The sequence below is a fragment of the Talpa europaea genome (assembly GCF_964194135.1).
Source record: "Talpa europaea genome assembly, chromosome: 7".
Classification (NCBI taxonomy): domain Eukaryota; kingdom Metazoa; phylum Chordata; class Mammalia; order Eulipotyphla; family Talpidae; genus Talpa; species Talpa europaea.
In genome coordinates, this window is record NC_140074.1 from 41,083,778 (window position 1) to 41,102,952 (window position 19,175).

A 19,175-nucleotide genomic window follows, 5' to 3' on the forward strand; every position below is an offset into this window, starting at 1 on the left:
TTGGAAAGAAGTTACATCATCATAGCATCAGCTATGTATCATGGGAAAAACAGATTTCCAGGAATGCTTATTAATTGCATTGTTCCTCTACCTGACACTAAGCTTCCAAATAAGCCAGTGTCTGTACTCTTTGAGGAAAAAATATTTCCAATGAATGACCCATCAAAGTTTCAAATCTCCTCTCAATTGAAGTGATGAACTCATGAAAGTTTCAATGGTTTTTCTCTTTCCCAAATTTATTTTAAGATGAAAAACAGGGTTTCCAAAAGTGTGTTTCTTTAATTATTCTTAAATACAGAATCTGTAAAAATTAAAATTTTTTTCCCTGTGAGTTATCATCTTGATGATTTTTTATGATAATGACTAAGATGAGTACCTTGAGAAAGATGAACATCAAATAATTTAATTTTTGCTCTTCAACAATTAGCAAGGGCTTTAAATGGAACTTTTGGTATTTTCCCAAATTGTACACTTATGTTGTTGATGCAAGCAAAAGATTTTACATCAAAAATTTTTCTGAATTTCTAGAAAGATGAATTAAACATGAATTCCAATCAATAATATCTTCAATTATTTACATATATTTCAGAATCAGTGTGGCAGAGTATTAACAATTTAATTTTAGTGGATTTCTCTCCAACACATGTGAGATCATATTAAACCATAGTATCTATGTATTTGACTTAGTTTATGCTTTAGGATTTTTCTGGTTAGTTTTTTTTTTTTAAATATAGAATAATGCATTTTGTATTATCTTTGTTGTAACTGATAGAATTTATTCTTGGCAATTTTGTAGGAGTTAAAAATTATTTGAAGTCAAAAAATACAGAGAGTATTTTCTGAAGAGTTAGCTTTTTAATTTTTCTGAAGAAGTCCAAGAAAATTAGAATCCAAACACTTATTTATAGTCAGGTGATTTCAACAAATAGAAACAAAACAATGAAAGATTTCAACATAGGAACTGAAGGGTAAAAGATAATTCAAAGATGAAAGCATTTCAGAGACTAAGTTAAAGAAAATTATAAAAAACAGTACTGTTCAAGAACAGTCAACCCAAAGACAAGATCTTGAGTGGACAAAAACTAGATCCATGTGATGCTTTTGCATTGCATTTCTCTCATCATAAAGATAACAGATAAGTCATATGGTCTCATTGCATCACCTAGTTTTGTTTTGATGTCAGGCATGAAAAATAACTGAGCCCAAAACTTTCAAAAAGAAAGAAAACTTTGAAAACTATGAACACACCATGAGTGCTAATCCAGAAGAGCTAGTTTTTCAAGAATCATACAGGAAATTGAATAATGATACAGTAATTTGATACAAGCGTCCTTTTGAGGTTCCCACACCCTCCCAATGAGGGGAAACAAACTAGAACCCTGGGTTTCTGTATGCTCTGAGCATGGGGAACTAGATTCAGGAGATTAAAAGATATGTAGGTTCATAGTCACTGAAGCTCTTATTCTGGTCTCATTTTTTAAAATTTATTGTAGGTCTCTAATTTTGCTTTCAATAACAGTTTATAAATTGATAATTTAGAATTTTAGGTAATTTTATTTCTAAAATAATTTTGTGTCTAAGATAAGGCCGTCACCATGGTCTATACTCAAAGAAGGCAAAGAATCTGTATTCAAGTCCTAACTCGCTATTTACTGATCACTGACTTTAGTCAAATCTCAGCTTTATTTGGTTTCAGTTTTGAAATAACTACTATAAGAACAAAGTGGGAAGGGAGCACAGTGGACTATAATGGTAGACAGTGGATGATTTGGTGGTGAGTGCACTACGGTGGCAATACCTGAGGAGGGTTTCCTAATATTATCTTAAAAATAAATAAAGTAATTAAAATATATATAAATTGAACACAGACGGTGATTATATCTACCATTCTGGATCAATATTTGCCTTAGTATTCTCAGAAAAATATACACTATGATTCCAGCAAAGTGCTAATGAAGCTTCTGCATAGGACCCAGAGTAAAATTAACATAATGTAATAACCATGGTTCTCTTCAGCCCAGATCCAGTGGCAGAGTCCACTATTCCAACATGTTTAAGTTTTTTCAGATGAATGTTGCAAGTTATCATTTGGACCAAAAATAATGAGAAAATTTAAATTACTGCTCTCTAAGAATCTTGACATTGAATAAATACTGAACACATACAAAATACACACAAACATACACATATATGTTATACCACAGCAGAACAAAACCAATTCAGGTTTTGTTTTAAAACTGGTTTTATTTATTTTTTAAGTCATGTTTGTTGAGGTAACATTGTTTTGCAACACTATATGTTTAAGCGGGATAGGTTCACCTTATACAAATGTGTGGTCTCATACCACACTTAGTACAAAATATTACCACAAAATATTATACTTACTATTCCATTTTGTATTGAATTGAAATGATTAAGCCCTGTTATCCTGTTATTAGAGATGGAACATTCCTACTAGAGTAGGTGGATCACTCAATGTAAGAAACTTAGGGAATGAGAACTGCCTACTAAGTCAAAGGATAAGGCTTGGGTTGCTGATAACCCTCTCTACCCTGCCTGGTTTCCATTTGCCCTTTTGAGAAAGTTCAATCTTGCCTCAGGGATCTCAGCTTATACTACAGAGAGGCAGCTGCTGAGTTTCGGTCTTAAGCCCTGAGGACTCAGTCAATCATAACTAAACACTCTCACATCATTACCTTGCAATCTGCCAACGGGAAACAATGCCTTGCAAAGTTTCATGGTTCAGTGTTATGGGTAGAGAACAATTGGTGATTGATTGGAGATATAGTGTATATCAATAGTAGTCAGCATTAAAAAAACAAAGAGTGTTGGTGTAGCTTAACCATGAGGTATTGAATTCCCTCCTTACCCATTTGTTTTTACATAGGTCTGCACTGACTTCATGTAAAGCATTTATTTACTCTGGAACTGACCCAAGTGAACCAGGTACTAATAGTATTTCTTTCATTTTTGATTCTCTTAGCTTCATTCTTGATAGTCTTCAATCCACACCTCCTAGCCTTTTTTTAAAAATTACATCCAAATAACATTTTTCCCTTCCAATGAGATCGTGCCAAATCCTATTCTGACCACTTCAAATTTTGTTAGCTAATAACAAGTCTATAACAGGTTATTATATTAGAAAGTCACTCTTCATCATTGTCATCATATCATTAATTGACAAGGAAGAATTTCATTGTAAGAGAAAAGAATGTTAGAATGTAGAAACTGAAACTAGAATCGACTTCACACATATAAATTGTTCTTATCTGTTACTCAATCACAGATTCTGTGTTGAATTATGGAGCAGGTCAGAATCAACTCACCTTTATTCTGTTCAAACAATTCTATTAGATTTCCTTTGGGCTACTGTAAGAGAAGATTATCTTCTTCCCAGTTGTGGAGAGTAAACAAAATTATTCTGTCTGATTACTTATTACTAAAGAACTACTCAGTCAAATGAGCTCATTCTAATATAAAGAGATCTCATCTTTTATTATTCACTTACCAAGTATTTTTTAAGTGTGTAATATGTACCAGACAGTAGCCTAGAAAATGGGACCAACATGAAATTAAGAAAGTTATAATCTGTTGGAAGGTATATATAAAATTCATAATTATACAGATAACCTAACAAGTAGCTATATACTTTTATCAAATTCACTAAAGAGAAGTTCAGGGAAATCTTCCTCCTAAGTCATAATTATAACTTTCTATTTTTTCATCTAAGTCTGATTGGAAATGTGTGAATAACAATTCAAATGCCTACTTTTCATTCTACATGGTAGGTAAATACATAATTTGAGTCCAAAAGAAACTGAACTGAGCTCAAATGTTATACCTAATGGACTTTTTCTTTAGAAAAAAAAATATAAGAAATTTGGAGTCTCATTTTTGTCATCAGAAAAATGGAAATGATAATTTCTATTAGGATTCAAGATTTAAATTAAAGATGTTAAAGTCGGTGGCTGCTTTAAAGTAATTTCTAAGACTATGAACCTATTAACTATTGATACTAATATAAACAAGAATATGATTGATTACTTAAAGGGCCAAATTAGAAAGTTAAAGAATATGTTATAGGTTGCAACTGGATTTAAAGAATGTGAAGCTTTATGGGTATAGGATGAACAAATATACAGAAGTGGGAATCAAGGTTAATGGAAAGTGGTAGAGAAATTGGTCTTGTTTAACTGAGAACCCTGTGAGGCTATAGATAAAGAATGGGAGAGAAAGAGGCACGATATCAGTCTTAGCTCTGAACTGCAGGCTAAGAGGAAAAATACAACACAATAAAACAAAAATTAAATTTTAACCATTGTGCCATCTTCCCATTTTTTGGTATTTTTAGACATTAAGCAAAAAATGAGTCTCACTTTATAAACTTGTATTCTGTTCTTTCTGGGAATACTATCGAGGGAATAAATTTCTCCCTGAACCTGCGGCATATGATTTCGTTTGAAGGATAAGGACAGAAACAGGACAAAATAGGATTTTTTTTTTTTTTTTTTAAATAGAGGCATGCTTTATTTATTTATTTATTTGTTTGTTTTTTGTTTATACATGCACTGGGTACAGTCAGAAGTGCGGGAGGGTGAGAGAATTCACCAGAGCCAGAGTAGGAGCAGAGCAGGCAGAAGGACCGAAGTACACTGCTGAGGGGAGCAGCGGGCGGCAGGAGAGGTCTGCGCGCCATGTGAGACCCTCCTCCGGTGGCCGGGGAGCAGCCGGGGATCGAACCGGCGCCACAAAGGCCGCGGGCAGCTTCGCAACCCAGCGCTCAACCACTGCGCCACTGGGGAGGCCCCAAAATAGGATCTTAATGAACATGGTGACAGTTTAAACAGGTCAGTTAGAAATGGGGATAATTTTATTGTTTCACTACCCATATTTTTATGTGTATTATCAGTATTGATAAAATATATGTGTTTATACATGCACAAACACAAAGACATACAAAATGGACATGTCTATTTTATTTCACAAAGTTCTACCAGAAACCATCACTTTCTGTTACTGTAGTGCAATTGCTGTGTATAAATGTGAGTGAAAGAGGATGTCCACTTTAGGAAGCAAAAAAAAAGAAAATCTGATAAGATCAACTATAAAAAGATTTTAAATGGGAATATTGGTGAATGTTCTCAGTAATATATAAAAAGAAAGAAAAGCAACATAATAGCCATTAAAAATACACACTTCCTAAAGAAATAGTGTATTCTTGGGCCTCCCTGGTGGCGCAGCGGTTGAGCGCTGGGTTGCAAAGCTGCCCACAGCCTCTGCAGTGCCGGCTGCTCCCCGGCCGCCAGAGAAGGGTCCCACATGGCGCGCAGACCTCTCCTGCCACCCGCTGCTCCCCTCAGCAGTGTACTTCGGTCCTTCTGCCTGCTCTGCTCCCCGCTCTGGCTCTGGTGAATTCTCTCACCCTCCTGCGCTTCTGACTATACCCAGTGCTTAAATAAATAAATAAATAAATAAATAAATAAATAAATAAATAAATAAATGTAAAAAAAAAAAAAGTGTACTCTTTCTTAAAACAAAATATGTTTTTGATTTATAGTTTTATTTTTCTTTAAAAGGAAATCTTCATGCAATATACACCATCCTTCCAAGGTTTTTGGCAATTGCTTTCTATTCTCCAGTACCCAGATGAAACTTTCTTCTTGAACCATCAGTGACATAAATTTTATTTAAAGTATAACTATAACCACAGAACAATTTGAATTAGTACCTTTGGTAAAAGCACTCTGGAAAATTTGGGTATGAATAAAAAACAGTCTAGAGGGGAGCGAGACAATATAAGAAAAAATTCAAGTGAAATGATTGTTTCAAGATTCAACCAATGTGTCACTTGTTTTCAAAAAAAGCAGCTCTCCTTTTTATAAAGACTTGAAGTTATGCCACTGATGGTTGGCTTTTAAGCTGGGTCTTAAAATATGAGTAGGATTTCAATGGAGAAAAGCTCTTAATTCAGAAAATAAAATGTCTTGCTTTAGAAATCAGTCAGTCTTTTCTGAGCTTCCAGGAAAAGAGCATAAATAAAGAATAAGATGTTTCACTAACTTTACTGTAATTTATTAAGCACTTCAGCTTCTTTAAGACATAAGTATTTTTTAAGTTGCGTGATCTCCATGTGGAAAAATGTAACTTTTACACCCTATCTCTTTAAGTTTGAATGAGTAATTTGAAAGAAACTTGTTTTCTAAAGGGTTCATGTTTCAGTTTTAAGCATCTGTCATGTTTAAGTTGAACTGCCTATTGAAGAAAAATACAGGTATTTCAAGAAAAGGAATCATATTATCTTCCCATTACTGTGGTTTGGACAACGCTATGCAAGCCACCCACTCCCAAGTGAATTTTAAAGTTGTGAGTCATCAAACCATAGTTAGACATTCTGAACTTTGGTAACTCCTCCAAAACGAGTTAGTTCATAAGTGGATTTATTTTGTTGTTAATTTTCTCAGAAAATCTTGACTTTTCTCAGAAAATTTATGGTAGTGATATTCACTGTACAATAGTTCTTTTCAATATACTACATGTTTTTTTTAAAAATCCCATCTATAGAGTTTTTAAAAATCTCGTAACAATATTAAACTTAGTACACCCCAACTACATAGAAATGTAACGTAGATGTTTCAGTTTAAAGGAAGTTTAGGAGACAGTGCATTTTAAGGAGTCCAGAAGGCAGATTTTCTGATCTGCATTTCATTTCCATATTGCAAATATCAAATGCTATAAAGAATATTTGCCTAACCCATCATTTGTAATCCCAGTGAGTTTTTTGTACTCCTCTTCACTCAACTAAGCCTTTATTCTCTTTACACTTAAAATACTTTAAACAAATTTACCTGTGTCCACAGCAAATATGCCTCAGCTCCAGGCAGCTGACTTCTTGTTCACCCAGATGGAAATTAAACTGAAATGTGCATATTGCAAGCACCTGCCACAGTCTTTTAAAAATGCAAAACCTTCACCAGGCAGCAGGATAGGGTGGTTTCAAATAGAAAGAACTGCTGATGAAGCCTAAGGATCTTTAATTCTCTGGATTGCCCACTGTAAACCTATTAGCTGAATTTAAATTTCTTGGGGTTCTTTGGAACCTGTCTCTCTCATGTGGAATTTAGAACTGTTTCTTTTTCACATTTTGCTTATTTTTAGTCTCTCCAAAAGACTCCTGGTTATGTATCAGATTTAGAGAAAATGTTAGAATTTGCATGTTTGGCTTTGAGCTTAAAGATGATCTCAGTTATAAAAAGTGTGCAGTTTTCTCCCTTCTTTGTGTCTTATATTTTGATGCTTATTTTATGGTAGTTTCATGACCTTCCACATCTGCATGGATATATTAAAAAAAAAAAACAAAATACCTTAAAAATTAAGAGAATGGTTTTCATGTAGCAGCTGGCTACATCGGGTCCCTATACTTCCAAAATTTTTATGCAGTTATGACATAGCAAGGCATTTTGAATCAATCAGTTATTGAAATTGATTCGACATCCCATGCTATCATTATGCGTGTAAGAATAAATGTTGTATGTTGATGCAAAACTCAAACTTATCTGTTACCTTTAAATGACAGTTGCATCTGTCCTACAGCATGAAAATGAAATGGGTAGGGCTAGGTCATTGTCCAAATTGGTGATAACTGCACTCCAGGAAAGATCTTTTAAAAATTCTTCTTAATAATACTTTAGGACATCCAGACAAAAATCAGTCAAAGGGTTATTCTGCTGTTCATCTATTCTTTATTCAAAATTTACAAACAAAATGTGTCTTCACTCTGTTGGCCAGCAGTTCTGGACCTGCTGTTTCTTAGGGATGCACATGAAGGAATTTGTTACTGATCTTTATCTACCATTCTGCATCATGACAAGACAATTGCTTAGGGGAGAGGCATTATGACTTGTCCATTACTTCCTCTAAGACCGTGGGACTATCTAGTCTCAAATCCATTACGTCATGGAGGGAGGGTCAATTGAGATGAGTAAGTAGGAGGCAAGTAGGCATTCCTTTCAAAGAGAATCCTCATACAATTCCATTGTAGACTATATCTTCTCCCCATTATATGTATTATTAACTCTAGAAACTGGATCCACAGTTTCAAAAGTAGAAAAGATATTAGCCCATATTCAATAATTCGCTAACCCATTTGATTATATGGAAAAATTACTAATTATAAAGGAAATATTAGTGGGATTTTTTAGTCTACATAGACACATTTAACCAAGTTGTGCTTGGTTAAGCAATCTGTAATAGTTTGCTAGAGATTCTGTGATGAAGTACCATAGACTGGGTAGCTTAACAATTGTGGAGGCTATAAATTTGAGAGCAAGGTGTTGGCAGGGTTGCTTCCTTCTAGGAACCATGAGGGAAGAAAATGTTTCAGGCTGCTCTCTTTGGCTCATGATTCCCCTGTGTCTACATGTTGTTTCCCTCTGATCGCAGGTGAAGTTTCTTGTTAGTGTTTTGCCCCTAGCAGTACTCCCAGAATCAGTTCTACCCAAGGGTAAAAGTTCTTTTTCCCCCAATTAAATCTTCCGCTAGAAAAATTGGTCATGAAGAGATCCCCAAGGGAAGGGATAATACTCTTTCTCCTTATTGGTATTTTTGTCCTCCCAAATCTTCTGGGAGATTTTTCCTTTCATTTTCCCGTTTTGTTTTTATTTTTCACTATACCTTTAACTGTTTTCCACAATAAATTAGTATCTTTTCCTCTTAAAAATAAATTCAGATTTATAATCATATCTCACAATGAATGTTACTCTCCATTTTTCCACCTTTTATTGCCAGTAAATATGTTTGTATAAGAGTTGCCTTCACTTCACACTCTCATCCCTTATGCTTTTTCCTCTGATTTATACTATTTTGTATTTTATTCTAATAGCTGGTATATTGCTTTTTCAAATAAACAAAAAGCACCAACAATGTATGAGAGGATCCTTTTACAATAGTTTTGTTAGTAAAGATGCCATAGAAATGTTTAAACCATTATCAGTCTGATCTGTATATATCCAGTTCAATTTAGTTTATGAATTATTCATATTTTTCACTCATTTTTGTTTAGGTTATTTTACTTCCTCAATGATTTAAAATAATGCCTATTACAATCAACACTTTAACACTTAATACTTGAAAATATGTTTTAATGAGAATGCAAGAGTTTTGTATGTTTCCACATGTGAACTTTTATTTTTATTTTATTTTAAAGATTTATTTCATTTATTTATGCAGACAAGAGCTGGGGTGCAAGCCAGAGGTGCAGGGATGAGAAACCACCATAGGCAGAGTGGGGAGCAGAACAAGAGAATCTACTGAAATACACTGCTGAGGGGAGCAGAGGGTGAGACAGGAGAGGTCTGCTGCACCATGTGGGTCAGCTCCCTGACCGGAGATTGAATTCAGGCCGCAGTGGCTGTTGATAGTTTGATAGCACTGAGACTAATCCCTGTGCCACCAGGGAGGCCCCACACGTGAATTTTTATATGTGTATATTAAAGAGATCTCTCATAATATTAGGTGCCCTGCCATCTCTTGAATCAACCCAGAGATTATATATGTTATCTCCAGAACATCTTGAAAAGTTTTTCTTTTTATATATTTAATTCCAAATAAATTAAATCTTAAATATACTTGGATATATCTTTGTATGATATGGATTTATTATTTCAAATAATTTTTAGTTGAATTTTTAGGGTGTTCTATGATTATTACCATGTTATATGTAAATATAGTTGTACTTTCCTACTTTGGATTCTTTTTATATATTTTTTTTTCCTCATTGCTTTAGCTAGGATTTTCAATACTATGTTGAATAGTAGCAGTGAAAAGGGACAGCCTTGTCTTGAACCAAATAGTAGAGGAAAAGATTTCAGGCTTTAATTTTTGAGAACGATGCTAGCTGGGGGCTTGTGGTACAAGGCCTTCATTTTTTTGAGGTAATTTCCATCTATCCCCAGTTTTTAGATTTTTTTTAAAATCATAAATGGATAATGAATCATATCACATGCTTTCTTTGCCTCTGTTAATATGATCAGATGATTTTTTTTCTTTTATTGATACAGTGAGCTACATTGATTGAATTTTAGATGTTAAACCATCCTTGTGTCCCTGGAATAAATTCCACTTGGTCATGATATATGATCCATTCAATTTATTGTTGAATTTGTTTTGCTAAGGTTTGGTTGAGGGTTTTTTATTTTGTTGAGGGTTTTGTTGAGGTTTTATGTTCATCAGGAATATTGACCTATAATTTTCTTTTATTGTGATGTCTTTGGTTTCATTATCAGATTGATGATGGCCTCAAAGATTGTGTTTGGAAGCTTTTCTTGTTTCACAGGTTTTTGTTTATTTATTTTTTTGGGATGAGTTTAATGATAGATATTAGTTCATCTTTGAAGGTTTTATAGAACTCACTGGTGAAAACGTCTGGATTTTTAGATTTTGGAAAACTGAGTTACTGTTTCAATATCCTTGCTTGTAATTGATCTATTCAGGTTTTCTATTTCTCTCTGAGTCAATCTTAGAAGTTTCTAGATTTCTAAGAATTTTTCCATTTCATATTGGTTATTCAATTTGTTGGCATGCATGTTTGCAGTTCTCTGTTTTGATCCTATGTATTTTTGAAATGTCTATTATAACTTGTCCTCTTATATTTTGGATTTTACTTATTATATATCAATTTTTTCTTAGTGAGTGTAACTAGAGTTTTGTCTATTTTGTTAATTTTTTCAAAGAACCAGCTTTGTTTGCATTGATTTTATGGATGATTTTTTTTATTTCTATTTCACTTATTTCTTCTCTTTTTTATTCTTACTTTTACTGACTTAATTATGTTTATTCTTCCTGTTTTAGTTTCTTATGGTGAGAAGCAAGTTTATATATCTGACTTCTTTCTTGTTTCTTGATGTGGGCCCTTATTGCTATATATTTCTTAATATTTCTTTAGCTGTGTCCTATCCCATATGGTCTGTGGCTTATGTCTTCATTTTCATTTGTCTCCAGGTATTTTTTTGATTTATTCCTTGATTTCTAATCAATTGATAATCCAGTGGTGGTTCAGTAGTGTGTTCAATTTCTGTAGAGTGGAAGTTTTCCCTGCTTTCATTTTGTAGTTGATTTCTAATTTCATACCATTGTGATCAAGAAGTTGCTTGATATATTTCACTTTCCATGAAATTGCTGACTCCTGTTTTTGAGCCAACACTATCAATCCTGTAGAATGTTCTGTGTGCGCTTGAGGATAATGTATACTCAGGATAATCTATAAGCAATGTTCCCAGGAGGTCTGAACTCTCTTGTGGTGTAGGTAAGTGGGAAGCAGATCTTGACTTCCTATTTTTCAGTGTCTCCTACATTTTCCAATAGTTTCTGTCTCTACTCCTTGCTGAGACAACAGTCCTTGTATCTCCAACTCCATTTTAGATGAGGCTGCTCCCACCACATAATATCCTCAGTGTCTCTGAAAGAAGTGAGGGCTAAAGAATCCTTTCCTACCATAGTCTGTAGTCCATCTGACTGCCATCAATCAGCAACTCATTTCTTTTAATCATTGAACGAAATTCCACTTTATGCATGTATGAGATTTATTCAATCACTCTTGAAGGACATCTTGGCTACATCCACTTTTTGGCAATTGGCAATAAAGGTGCTATGATCATTAATATGCAGATCTTTATGTGGACATAGTTTCCCCAACTCTATTGGAGTAAGCCTTTAGGGATACAATCACTGGATTTTATCATAACACTATGTTTAACTTTGTAGTAAACTGCCAAGCTACCTTCCAAAGGATTATACTATTTTGTATTCCCATCAGCAATAAATGAGCAATGTTCTGTCAATCGGACTTTTGAATAAATAATGCCTAAGTCTCAAACACATTATCATGCAGGGCCTCCCCTGGTGGCGCAGCAGTTGAGCACTGGGCTATGAAGGTGCTTGCAGCCTCTGCAGTGCCTATTTGATCCCCAGCTGCAGGGCAAGGGTCCAACATGGTGTGACAGACCTCTCCTGCCATGCCCGCTGCTCCCCTCAGCAGTGTATTTCATCAGTCTGCCTGTTCTGTTCCCCGCTCTGGCTCTGGTGATTTCTTTCACCCTCCCGCACTTCTGACTGTACCCAGTGCTTGTATAAATAAATAAATAAATCTTAAAAAAACAAAAAAACAAAAAAACACATTATCATGCAATGATTTTATGTATTTATTTTTTCTTTTCTCATTAAAAGGTTTGCTATATGTGGGGTTCATAGAAGAAAAAAATCACTGTGATGCCAAAGATTACTGATGGTTATAGAAGAATTTGTACACAAAATGTATGGTAGTTAAGTTGCCATTAGAAAACGTGAAATTTCACAACTTTGGATCTAACTAGCTCCTTTGCTCTCCTAGAACCTAGAAAGCAAAGTTTCACAGCTTGATCTTACCACATATTTTAATTTTCCTCTCCTCAAACTTCTTAAAATGTTATTGGAATAAAATCAGATACAATGACCAATGTGACAGTTTTATTTTTTCTTTTTAAGAATAATATATAGAGGAATCAGATTATCATATTAAAGAATAAAACTACTGTGAAACAAAAAAAAATTACTAACCCTATCATGATATTGCTGGTAGGAGTATAAGAACTGACTCACCAAATCATTCACTGAGTTTTTCTAACTCACATAGTAATAAGCAGATACTAAGCCACTGATTTTGAGTTTCTATTTCTTCTATTATTTCTCACCCACAAAAGGAAATACAAAAAAGTAAGACAGATTTTAGCACAAGCTTGTTCATTATTTTTATTTGGTAGTTAGTTTTACCCCATAAAACTAGCAAAAGTATGAGAAGATATGTATAAGAATGTATATAACAGTTTGTAACAGTCAGAAATTAGAAATGTTTCAATGTTTGACTAGAGAAAAATGGATAAACTGTGATATATTTATGTAGTGGAATGCCAGAGAGCAATGAGAATAATAAAAAGACAGTAACATACAATGACAATGTACACAACACAATAATATGGGTGACTCTCATAAAAAAGATATTGAATAAAAAATGTCACATACAATTTTGAAAGTTTAAACATATGGAAAGTTGCAGAGAAGGCCATAATAAGCACCTTTGTATCAACACTAAAAATTTCAAAGTGCTATTTATTTCAGAATGCTGCTTTTTTCAGATTTATTTATGCATACAAGAACAGGGGTACAGGCCAGAGGTGCAGAGGGTGAGAGGATTCACAGAGACAGAGTGGGGAACAGAATAGGTGGATCTACTGAAATACACTGCTGAGGGGAGCAGGGGGCATGACAGAAGAGGTCTGCTGCACCATGTGGGTAGCTCCCTGGCCAGCCAGTGATGGAATTCATGCTGCAGAGGATGCAGATAGCTTCACAGTGCTATGCTTAACCCCTTGTGCCACCAGGGAGGCCCCCCAGAATGCTTTCTTAAAAAGAAAAACATATATATAGGCATGATTAAAAACAAAACAAAAACCTTATGCTATTCACTTTCCTTTCTCCTCAGGGTTAACTTTCTCCAGAGTTAGTACACATCCTTCTCAATAATGCCATTATATTATTATATCATATACAAACATTTCTAAAATATTATGCTATTACTTTGATATTTAACTTTTTTTCTGAAGTGGTATATTTATCCTTTGTCACTGCTTTTTTTGGGTCAATGGTATGTTTTTAGGATATATTTATGTTTATGTATCTATTAGTTAATTCGTGTTATATCACTTTCAATCCATTCCTCTATTGCTTTCAATATTTTGATAATACTAGAAATATTTTCAATTTTTCTGTGTGTACCTGATTCTTAAAAATATAATTGCATTCTCTAGAATATGTAAGTAGGAAGACAATATTCTCTACCTTTCTTGGGTACATCCATTTTAGTAGTCATGTCCAGTCTTTTTCAAACCTTTTGAACACAACATTCAGTTGGAATACACTTATTTTTACACTATATCATCATCATCACACACACACACACACACACCATAAAGCAAGGGTCACAAAGTGAAACTTACCTGATATGTGAAACACTGTTAGTCTCCATGTTGTCCCATTTCATTCTATTCTATTTTGTTGTATTTATTTTTTAAAACATTGCCTAGTACAAAGCAAACTGACTTCATAATTCACTAATGATACTGACCTGAAGGTTGACATTTTGCTACAGATGTGCCCAGACCTAAAAGGGCCAAGAAAATAATTTTCTTTCTGGGACCCAAGCTAATAATAAGCTCATATTTTCCTTCCACAGTCCATGGGGATAGGGAAATTCCAATCTCTGGGAATTCCAATTGTGGTTTACTCTTTTGTGGGACAGAGTAATGCCTTTAATTTTATCTTGTTGAATCTATATAAAGAAAGAAAATTTATCAACTGTATGTGAGAGACAGAGGGAGAAAATTATTTGAAATAGCTAGAGATCAAGAACACTATTTCTCAAAAGACTTTAATCTGTGAACTCAAACTAAAATAATGTTTTCATTGGCTGTGGATAGTACATATGAGGAAGCTGTGGGGAAGATTTGGAGATTTCAGTGAAATGCTATTCTTGATGATTCTTTCTTCATAAAAATAGCAAAGGGCGGGGGGAGGGGACACTTTCCTAAAATCAGATGTTTTGCTAGAATTGTAGGCAAGTACTTTTACTCTGTTTAGGGAGAACTTGTGTAGAAAATCCTTATGTTTATGTATTGTCTTGTTTCACCTTCACTCTCAGTCTACACTGATGGAGGAGAAATAAAGATGCTGTGAAAATGTAATATACAATGGTTGTTTTAAGCCATTTATTTTTTCCTTTTTTTCTTTTCCTTTACTTGTGGGGGTGTGTGTGTGTGTGTAAATGGAGCCAATGAGTCATCATCCTCTAGAAACTGCCAGAGAATGAGTCATTTCTCTGCAGCAATTTCAGTATGTGGCATTTAACCCCTAATTATCCTTCAGCTGTTTGTGATAACATTTGTTATGTTTTCTTTCATTTCTACAAATTCTCTTGACATTAATATTTTGTGGAGAAGGGAAGAGATTACAAGCAAATTATTCACAGTAATATTCTTATCGTTACTGACTTCTTTCCCCTTTAAATTTGAAAGTTTCACATGCCTTTAGAATTACAGCTGGAAGTTAATTGGAAAAATATACTTCTAAATTTTTTAATTCTTCCACAAGCACCATGTTTATTGTTATTGTAGTAAGTTTACCAGTTATAAATCCAGATATATAAAGCAAAACTCTGAATTTATGTTATTGGTAATCCTTCTCAACAAATACACACACACACATATACACACACATACACACAATCATGTGAGACCATATGTTCCTTTTATATTGTTATATTTTACAAAAAGTATATGGACTTTTTCTTCATTTCATACAAATGTTACCAGGCAGAAACGTTCTAACTTAGCCAAAGTTGGGAATATAAATGCAAATCGGAAAAAAAGAAAATATCACCTGACAAAATAAATTAGATATTAGAAAGTGGGTCTACATCTGTCAAGATGGATTTGCAATTGTATCAATCAATTAATTAGTAGCTAATTAATCATGAAAGATGTCAAAAATATAGATTGATATTTTCTCAAATACTTTAGGTGATCATCCTGCTTCAAGATATTTTGATTCATTGAAATTAGCATTGGAAATTTAGAATGTGTTATAAATACTAATAGTCTCAAGAAATTATTTCCACTGATTTTCCTAAGTCAGTGGTACATATACATATAAATATATATGCATGTACATGAAGAAACCACTAAACTATATATGAAATAAATATTATATATAATATGTATAATATATAATATATGTATAAAATTACCTGATATATCTGCAAGGAAAAAGAAGAAACCACAAGATATAATAAAAACTGAAGCCTAATCTTGAGAAGGAGTGCATACTTGTGCATAGTTTAATGGAAACATCATATAATACTTGTAAGATTTCATGAAGAATAAAAATGAATCACCATCTAGGCTCCCAGAAATTTCCTTTCCTTGCATCAGTTGGGAAATTTCTTATTGTCCCTGTTCCTTAATAGCCACTAATCCATTTATTATTTCAATTTATAGTTGTGGGGTTTTTTTTTTAAGTAACTATTTTTAACAAAACTGATATATAACTGAATCCATTGAAAAGAATTAATGTAGATAAGGCTTCTTTTAATGCCAATACTGTTTTTGAATATCATAATGATCATATTTATATCATTAACCTTGTTGAAAATGTTGAGACTGTTTTGAGATTTCTTTCTTTCATATTCCTTATTCATGTCAATGAACTATATGCAGGCACAAAAGTCTTTTATCTTGAAGGCTGGAAAAATGCTGGTGAAATATAAATAGAAAATTGTTCAGCACAGCATAGGTTAAAATTTATCAATACGTCATTTTACAATAGTCACAAGAATTCTAGTGAGTAGACAGCTGAGAAAATACCTATTTTACAAAGGTCAAAGAGTTTCAAGGAAATTAAATGCGTCCCCAGTCAGATAGTAATAAGTGATGGAGTTGGGTGGGGTTCATCTTGAAGAATTTTTTGAAATTGTTTTGAAGTTTATATGTTACTCAGTTTACAATCTGCTTAACTAGGAAAGTATGTCAAAAATTCATATCGGGATCAGGGTAGATAGTGCTGCATTCTACCCTCTCTGGAAAAACAGTGTAAAGTTAAAGAGGGAAAAAAAAATCTGTACTGCCTTTTCTAACAGTTGGTTTAGAGAGTAGTTTTGCAAGACTTGTTTCACTTTGTTTGGGACAAGGCTGAGCTGTGTTTCAAACAAAAAGCAGCCAATTACTAACTTCTGGTTGCTAGGTGTGGCCTCTTTTCACATTCTATAAAAGAGAAACTCTCAACTCCACCTCCAGTGTGAAATCTTCAGAGAAGGATCTCTTTAGTTCTTGGGTAGAAGGAAGGAAAAGGGTAAGTCTTGCTTTTTTTTTAGTTAATTTTGAAAACTTTTCCCATCTTGAAATTAAATGTTACTGCTTCTGTGGGATTTAAGACTGGTTACATTTAGCATGTTTTGAGCAATGTTTCTGTAAGATACACTGGACATTTATATTTTGGGCATCACAAATTGTAATGTTTTACTTAGCTAAGAAATACAATTTTAAAATTAAGGAAGTTTGCTTATAATACTGTTTTATTGTACTGTTGGTGAGTTACCATGGAAAAGAAGGAAAATATGTGCTCTCCTCCTCTGAGTTTTGAGGTTCCAAGAGCTGTGTGCCTTAGGGGGAACTCATGATGGAAGGTGGGTGTTGTGGGGGGCCAGGTCAGGCCATAAGTGTCAAACATGGGTTTCAGAGAACTGTTTTAAATTATGAGAACTTAGGTAATTTATTTTCTTCTTTTGTAAGAAAATTAAATAGATTCAGACCTCATAGTGGTAATCATGCCCTTTGTAATTATCATTTTGAAATTAATGTTATGTTTACTTATGCAGTGCAAATACAAGAAAGGATCCGCTTATTAATTTTTTCACTTGAAGAGGGTGTGGTCACATTCCTATTCCTGTAGTCTCTGTGTCATAGACAGGCTTTTCAAGTGTTGATTTGAAAACCTAAGGGGAAAGGAAATATTTCCTGGGTGGTGTCAGATAAGTTATCCTCAGGAATGCTGATAGAGACCTGAGAATTATTTTACTTAATAACATCTTGATTGCTGAATGAGCTAATGGTTTAAAAAAAAAACAAAAACCTCCATAGATAACCACAAAGTATCATCTGAAGTACTCTTTTTTACTGGTGTTGGATATATTTGGCAAAAGTGAGAGGTTTTGAATTGTAACATGTGTCTATCTGGCTTTTGTTCATTACAAATGTTCCTACAAGAAATTTTCTTTTAGTCCATTTTGAGAGTTAAATGAGATGCCCTAATATTTAATATTTAATGCTAGCTTAATTAAGAAAGGTATGCACTTTCTTTTCTTGTTGACATTAAAAATTACGTATGGACTTGGCAAAAGTAATATTCCCCTCTGCTCACTGGAATGTGTGTTGGTGGACACACTACAAAATCATTCAAATATGGAAAATGCTGGTTTCATAATTCTGAAATGGCCTCTTCTCCACAAGTTATGTTACCACCCTAGCCCCAGGCTCAGTCACATCTGGCAGATAACCAACATTTGACTGTTGACAATAGAGTTAATTATAAAATTATTAGGGACCAGCTAGACTTTCATGCTTATTAAGTACTTTTTCAATCCAAAGATCTGCAAAGGATGCATCTGTATATATATAATTTACTGAGTTGGTTGTTTTTAATCCTCTTTAGAACCATTAATTTATGACTATTTAAAACAAGAACTAAACTGATGGATCTTTTATAAAGCAAAATAGATTTCTGAGTAAATGATTTCCTCTTTCTTTAAATTGGGATCAGTTTTTCCCTGAAATATCAGAACACATACAACTTATAGCAGTCCTTCCTTCATTATCCTAATTTTCTCCTTCATGCACTTGAGGTAAAATTTAGGTTGGGCACTTTAAAACTATAATGGATCTTATCTATTTATATAAAACTATTTATCTAAAACTCTCATTTTCATAAGTGAAGATCTCCCTGGAGATGTTAAGTGGTTTTGTGAATTCATATGGCCAATTCAAGAGAATCAAAGTAGATCTGAGAACTCCTTATTTTGTCTTTGCTTATTTCTATATGCTTTAGTTGTGGATAGAAAATCTTTGTTAATTTTTAGTGTAAATATGTTTCCTAAATAAATGGCAATGATACTATTCCTTCAATCTATTCATTCAATCATACTTATTAGCATACCAAATATTAGGCATTTTGCCAGGGGTAGGGGGCATGTAATGAATAATAAATGCGCACTGCTCTCATGCAATTCTGCTGGGGCCCTTAGTGGAGTAAGTTGAAAACTATAATGGCAGAGTGATAGGGGCCAAAGGAGGGGTGGAGGCAGGATGTTTTAGCAGAACACAGGTCACCTAACCCAGTGTTAAGACAGTGAACGATTTCCAGAGGATGTGATCAGGTCTATGCTGAATCCTCCCTTAGAAGCAACAGTTAGGCAAACAGAAGAGGGTGTGGCAGAGGTAACAGGATTCCAGGCAAAGGGAACACCCTGTGAAAGGCCTACAAGCAAAACATTCTTGAGACTACCTTTCATAAAGTGGTTCTTCATAAACATTGCCATTTTA